The sequence below is a fragment of the Mauremys mutica genome, chromosome 1, assembly GCF_020497125.1.
Source record: "Mauremys mutica isolate MM-2020 ecotype Southern chromosome 1, ASM2049712v1, whole genome shotgun sequence".
NCBI lineage: Eukaryota > Metazoa > Chordata > Testudines > Geoemydidae > Mauremys > Mauremys mutica.
The window spans coordinates 198,231,935-198,239,065 of record NC_059072.1 but is presented as its reverse complement, the minus strand read 5'-3'; the positions used below and the strand labels follow the sequence as shown (position 1 = coordinate 198,239,065).

The 7,131-nt window shown below is 42.1% G+C and overlaps 1 long non-coding RNA gene across 3 annotated transcripts in view; it reads right to left on the bottom strand.

Moving 5' to 3' along the window:
• Positions 1 to 503: 503 nt before the first annotated feature.
• Positions 504 to 7,131, bottom strand: part of LOC123362037 — a 44,433-nt gene continuing 37,805 nt past the window's right edge. For all 3 annotated transcript variants that reach the window (XR_006576321.1, XR_006576320.1, XR_006576322.1), the window contains exons 3-4: positions 3,805 to 3,979; positions 504 to 690 (exon numbers count right to left, since the gene is read on the bottom strand). This is a non-coding gene — a long non-coding RNA (uncharacterized LOC123362037). The remainder of the gene's footprint in view (positions 691 to 3,804; positions 3,980 to 7,131) is intronic.

Below are 7,131 nucleotides of genomic sequence, written 5' to 3'. Positions count from 1 at the left end.
TGCCATGCTATGGCATCTTCCAGGGCAATCCAGGGAAAAAAGGCACGAAATGCTTGTCTGCCATTGCTTTCCCAGAGGAAGGAGTGACTGACGACATTTACCCAGAACCACCCGCGACAATGACTTTTGCCCCATCAGGCACTGGGATCTCAACCCGGAAATTCCAAGGGGCGGGGGAGGCTGCGGGAACTATGGGATAGCTACGGAATAGCTACCCACAGTGCAACGCTCCAGAAATCGACGCTAGCCTTGGACCGTGGACGCACACCACCGATTTAATGTGTTTAGTGTGGCCGCGCGCACTCGATTTTATTCAATCTGTTTTGCAAAACCGGTTTATGAAAATTTGGAATAATCCCGTAGTGTAGACGTACCCTTAGAGAGCCCATGTGTGGTGACATCTTGATACCAGGCTTGCAGTTTTCCCCATCCATTGCCTTACAGGGAGACTAACTAGAATGATCTTGAAAAGAGAAAAAAACGTTTGAAGAAAAGTCCTTTATTTGGCCAATGTGTTTTTATATTCCCTTGAAATTATATTTTGTTTTAATAAGGGCTTCCAATCACAGAGGCAAACTCTTCTGTTTAATGATTCAGTGATGGTATAATCCTGAGCATATACTATATCCCAGTCTGTTGTCATGGAAGTGAGTGTAAGACGGCTTCTCTGCAGCATCAAGAGAAGACAGTCTAGGAGGAATCAAAATTCTTGTCTAAGTATAAACAGCACCAGGATAATTAGCATACACACTAAAATAATTTTGAAACAGCTGTAAGGTAAAAGGATTTTATTTTTAAATGTATTTATCAGACACTCTCAGTACCTGTACATAGTTTAAAAATAAGATACACAATGTACTGACCAAAGTTAGTCTTAAATAGACTCCCCCAGAACAAGCTACATATGAGCATCTCTGCCAGTCCCTCAGGCAAGCCCTGAGAAAACATATGGGCCTTATACTGTGCCCTGATGGTCAATAGACCAATGGGAGAAGTAAATTCCAGAGCTGAGTATCCTCCACCAAGAAAGCACTGCTTCAACAAAAGCACCCTGATTGGTCTCAGCTGTCATGATTGTCCACAATGGCAGAGGCAATTCCTAGGCAGATAAGACTCAAATCGCATAGGGGTTCATCAATCAAAATCAGTACCCGATATTGCTCCCAGAACCACACAGGAAGTCAAGGTAGATTTTGGAGGAAAATTGTAATGTACTCTCTGTGACTAGCATTACTAAATAAACAGAGTATCTGCATTCTGCACTATATATATAGCTTACAAGTGGTGCTCCTGGGTAACTCCATTTAAACGCAAACTTGATATATCTGAGTTTTCTCCAGTATGAAAATCTTTTTTTAAAGTATCCCTTTTTTTTACAATAGCTCAGACAGACAGTTTAAAGCACTTTCTCACAGAGCTTGTTGGCATCCTGCTCAGAGCTGCCAACGGTCAAGACACATTTTGGTCTGCATAGGGATCTTTTAATGTTTCATGGTTTTCTTTTATATACCACCACCAGACTACTTTAACTCTAGCTTTCTGGCATCAGTGACTAAGACTGCCACAGTGTGGTAGCAGCAAGACTGTGAAGCTACTCAATTTCACTACAGCAAAACCTGGCCAAAACCAAACGTTAACTCATCACTAGTTTGCCGCTTACTCAGCAGAATGTTTACTCCCATCTGCGCTCTGGTTCTCGTCAGGTTTTTTGTTTGTTTTTTATTTTATTCCCTGAAGTAGTAGCTATAAACTTCATTCTCTGCAGAGATCCAGAAATTCTCAAACACTGTAATTATCCCATTCAGTTTTTAGAGAGGTCAACAGCACCAGAAATTAAAACCTGTGGGACAATAAGCAATTTAGAATGTTTGGCCACTGTCTCCACCCCCATAAACAATGTTAGCTGAGGAACCCTTTACCCAAGGTTTTGTTAGCATCTCTCTCATTTTTACAAGGAGAAAGAGATGGGTTTCCCTAACCTTAGTTGTCTTCCTTTTTGTCTCCTGTGTGGCCACTCAGCCCTTCCCTACCCACCTGGTGCAAGAGCGGGATTTCCTCTGAACACTCCTAGCAGAGGGAGAGAATGAGTCACTCAATGCTGGCAGTATGGAAGTTGAATGGACATTAAAATGGATGGCAGAAAACCAGACTCAGCAGAAGCAACAACAGTTTCTTCAATGGTTGGCTGCCCAGCTGCAACAGCAGCAGCCAATTCAGCAGATGGCAGTGCCGCAGCAGCAATGGAAAACAGCTGGTACAGCAAGCGGCTGCCTCAAGGGCAGGCTGCAGTCCTAAATGCTCCAGACCCATAAGTACTACCAGATGTGTCTTGCTGGCCACGTGAACAGCAGGCAATCCAGCAGGCTTCATATCTGATGGGGTAGTCCAGGCTTGGAAGCTGCTGTTGCTATTCTGGACCACCAAACATCAATGAAGAAATGTACTGAGATTTTTTTTCAAGCAGAAATATCTGCCTAGAGTCTGTCCCTATGCAGTGGCCCAGAAGCTACAAGGTAAAATTTTCAGAAGCACCGAACTCCCCATTTTCAAAAATGACCGGCACTTCATAGCCTAACTCTCACTGAAAAGCTATACAAATGAGGCTCTCAAGTACCTGACTGACTTTTGAAAATGGGACTTAGGCTTCTAAGTGACTTAGGTGCTTTTGAAATTTTTATCACAGAAACGATGTTGGTGCTTGCTGACACCTGAGCATGCAGAAGTGATTACGGTGGAATAATGGTTCACATGGATTATTTCCATCAAGAGGAAGTGACTGGATCTACAGGCATCAAGCAAGCAAACATCACTGTGGAAAGTGAGGGAAGCTCTGTTTATAGATCTTTCCCCAGCCAAACTGGAGTAGGGGTTAGAGATAACTACTGCTCTGATAGTAGGAGAAAACCTAATCCCTGAGCAGAAAGCCAAGACTGTCCAATTAATGGCAAAACCTTTTCACTGTGTGTAGCAGGGTGAACCCCTGCTCCGGCCCTGAAGGGGTTAAAAACAGCCCTGGGAAGGGGACAAGGCTTGAGAAAGCAGCTTAAAAGCTGGGCTGATTAGGGAAGCGGCTGCAGCTGTGCCACACCCCAATCAGGCCACAGCTGGCCCCAAACTGAGCCAAGGGCCTTATAAGAAGGCCAGGGAAGCTAGAAGCAAAAACAGCAGTCTTTCTCTGCCTTCAGAGAGAGAAGGGCCTAGCTGTAGGGAGCTTGAGACTGGATACCTGAGTGAAGCAGGGCTGGGGACAGGCTGAGGAGCTGGGGAGCTCCAGCCTGGAAAGCCCCAAGCTGTGGCCTAGCAGTGGGCTAACTGGTACTAGGGGTTGCAGAGGCAGCCCAGGGGTAGGACAAGGCAGCAGGTCCAAACCCCTTTGCCTGTGATGAGTAGGCTGATACTGCAGTCTGCCCCAGAGTGTGGGGCTAGACAGTGACTGGCAGTAGCCAATACTGAAGCAAGGTGGGGATAGAGGGTGGGGGTTCCCTGAGAGGGGAGACCCAGAGAGAAAGGGGTTACTGCCAGGGGCAGCATCCCATGTGAAAGGGCACCGGGTCCAGGGAGGGACACGGGGGGCCAGAGGACAGGCGGATCACCAGCCTGCAGAGGGCGCTCCAGAGCCGGACAGAGCTAATTCCCGGAGTCACCAGCAGGAGGCGCCGCAGGGGTGAGTCCGACCCGTCTACATGGTGTTTTTGGTGCTGGTAGGATGACATGAAATAAATCACCTTATTGAAAAAGTGTGAAAAGGAGCTTAACACGTCTCATGGAAAATGCAGGAGTTTGCAAAAGAACTCCAAAAAATACCTGAGTCAGAGGTCACTGAGACAGCTCATAGCATATGGTAAAACTCCATGGTCCTCATCCCAAAACCTGATGGGTCCAAGAGGTTCTGCATCACCTTCCCCCACATTCCTCCAATGCTGCTTGTTAGGATATAGATATTCAAGCCTGTCTGGCTTGTGTATTCTTTATCACTTAGCTAGTTACAGAGGTATAAAAGAAAAAGAGAATCAAAATCATTGTCTATTTGCATAAGGGCCTTCTCTCACTGTGACAGTCTGAGGCCCTGTTTAGTCATATTGAAATAAGGCAATCTGGGGCTGTTAGATTGGATCACCGTCCTATCACCTCCAGAGAAAGGGAAGAGCCTAGAACATGTAAAAGGAAATTTACTTTGATAGTTTTCTGTGTTCTAAGAACTCACTTATCAATAGATACAACTGAAGAACCCTTATGTCTGTATAGATGTAGTTGTGAAATCCTCACTTCTGTATTGTTTTGTATGTTTATTTGCATGGTCTCTGTCTGGTTATGTAATTGTTTCTGTCTGCTGTATAATTAATTTTGCTGGGTGTAAACTAATTAAGGTGGTGGGATATAATTGGTTAGCTAATCATGTTACAATATGTTAGGGTTGGTTAGGTAAATTTTAGTAGAATGATTGGTTAAGGTATAGCAAAAAATATTACTATATAAATTAGGGGATTCGAAAATAAGGAAAAAGGAACTTGGATTTAAGCTTGCTGGAAGTTCACCCCAATAAACATTGAATTGTTTGCACCTTCGGACTTTGGGTATTGTTGCTCTCTGTTCATGCGAGAAGGACCAGGGAAGTGTGAGAGTGAAGGTATAAGCTCTCTAACACTGCTCTGTGGCATGTCTTCCTCTGGCATTCTGTTGTGACCACCCAGCCCCCTTCCACTGTGATGCCCTAAAAGATGCTTCATATTAACACTACCTAGCATTGCCAGCTGCACACATTCAAAAATCATGAGTCAGGGCTCCCAAAATCATAGGATTGACTTAAAATTGTGAGATTTTTTTTAAAAATCATAAATGTTGGGTTGTTTTTTATTTGACTTCTGGATTTCTGAACATTTAAGGTACACTTGGGTTTGTGACTAGTAACAAGAAAGAAAGAAATAGAAAGAAATTTGCATGTGGAGATGGGGCTTTGAGAAAACCACCAAAGAACACAAAACTTGCAACAAGATTGTGAATATTGGCAATAGTCCCTACCCCTCATATTGTTTCATATCTCAGGGTTAGATACTCAACGTTCAGAAAGAAAGTTAATTTCCTTGCATTAACTGCAGTGTCTCCATGTTTAGATACTTACATTTGCTATGAGTCAATGACCCTATAAAAACTTTTTCTTCATTTTAGGGTAAAAGGTCATAGTACAGAATAATATTTGATTATTACACAGCCTCTTATCTCTTGAAACATATAAGGACACAGTCCAAAGCAATGAATTAACGTTATATTAAAGAAGATATGAATAAGTTTTCTATGTCTGAATTTGTATGTCTATCTGTTTCTACATATTACTCAAATCAGCTGGTGACAAATTTACACCTTTTCTAACTACATCTATGTTCAATAGATTCATGTGGAATCTCCATCATTGGAGATTTTTAAGAGCAGGTTAGACAAACACCTGTCAGGAATGGTCTAGGTAATACTTAGTCCTGCCATGAGTGCCAGGGATTGGACTAGATGACCTCTCAAGGTCCCTTACAATCCAATGATTCTATGATTCAGTAACTTGTCAAAAATACTTATTTTCCAGCATTAAAATATTGTGTCTGGTATTTACATTTGAAGTTTAGAGATGGATAATTAAATGCAAAAATTAAATGAATGCAATTTAAAGTTGGGAATATAAATGCAAAAAAATCAGGAAACAAAAAGATAAAGTTCTCTCAGAAAATTTACTTCTGACCCATTGCACATCTGACATATGTAGTATTTGGATTGTTGTTTATGCCATTAAATATGGTCCATAATATATAAGATCCTGCAAACATTTGATCACATAAGCCCTTACTCATGAGTATGCCTGTCAAACGTAATTGCACTATTCACATGAGTGAGGTTTTGCAAAATCAGACTCTAAATATGTACAGTATGACCAAACTAATGTTAATGTGGAATCTTAATTTCTAAATTTCCTGACTTCTGTACATTCAAGTCATGATTCAAAGCCCACAGAAGTCAGTGGAAAGACTCCAACTGGCAGTGAATAAGGCCCTTAAATTGTCAACTTAATTATTACAAGTAGGCTTTTTTAAATTTGCCCTTTTAAAAAAAAAATAAGAGCTAAAAAAGAGAGAGGCAGAATAAAAGAGAGAAGAAGAGAATAGTGCTGTGTTTGTGTATGTATTTGACTGAAATATCACACAAAGGCATATTTGAATATGTGGAGACATCAGGTTGGTTGTTATAATGCCCATAGATAAGGCGGGTATTATTACAATTCCTGCATCTGATCCTGTAGAAAATGTACTCTTCCCCAGGCAAAAGTACTGATGGATGGGTGGACTCTGAGGTATCATGAAAGATTTGGCAGATGGGAGGTATTAGCCACAAAACCTTTGGTCTTGTCATCACTGCAAAAAACCATGTTCTTAACTCAAGCTAACTCGATTTTATTTTCTGTAGTGAAGACAAGGGGGGAAGTCGTGAGGGTGGTTTATGACGGAAAGGGATTAGGAGGCTGGTCATGGTCCTGTCATAAGATTCAGAGAGGGAGGGGATCAGTCTTGTAATTGAAGTTAAGAAGTTGGTACTGTAAGAAGAGGTTGGTAACTGTGGTGAGGGCCAGTGGGGTGCGGTTTGGTTTCTTTGATCATGTGACCCTAAGAATTCCTCAGTGCCAACTGGCAATGGGTTCACTGACAGGTCTGACAAACTCACTACACCTAGCACCCTGCTTTCATGGTAGTATATCCATAAATGTTGTTATGCAAGATCTTAAATGAAAGCCAGGACCATGCTGAACATGTGCCATCAACATCATTCTGGGAACACTCAAAATTTTACATATAATGTTGCTATATGCATTTCATCATGATATTATTGACCAGTGAATGATTCATTTTCAAATTACATCTCTCAAGGCATATTTTGTACTAAGATTATTACAATAATGTGTAGGGTTTGATTACAGGGGTGCATTCGGTCACAGTGGCTTATACAGTGTTATCAGGGAGCAGACACCCAGTTAAGCATCAGCAAGTCTTTTTTGCAGGAGGCAGGGAGACAACAAGGTGACTCACAGTCCTGGGCACCCTGAGAACCATCACAGATTGGTCTGAACATATTGGTGTATTTGAATATCCAGGCAAT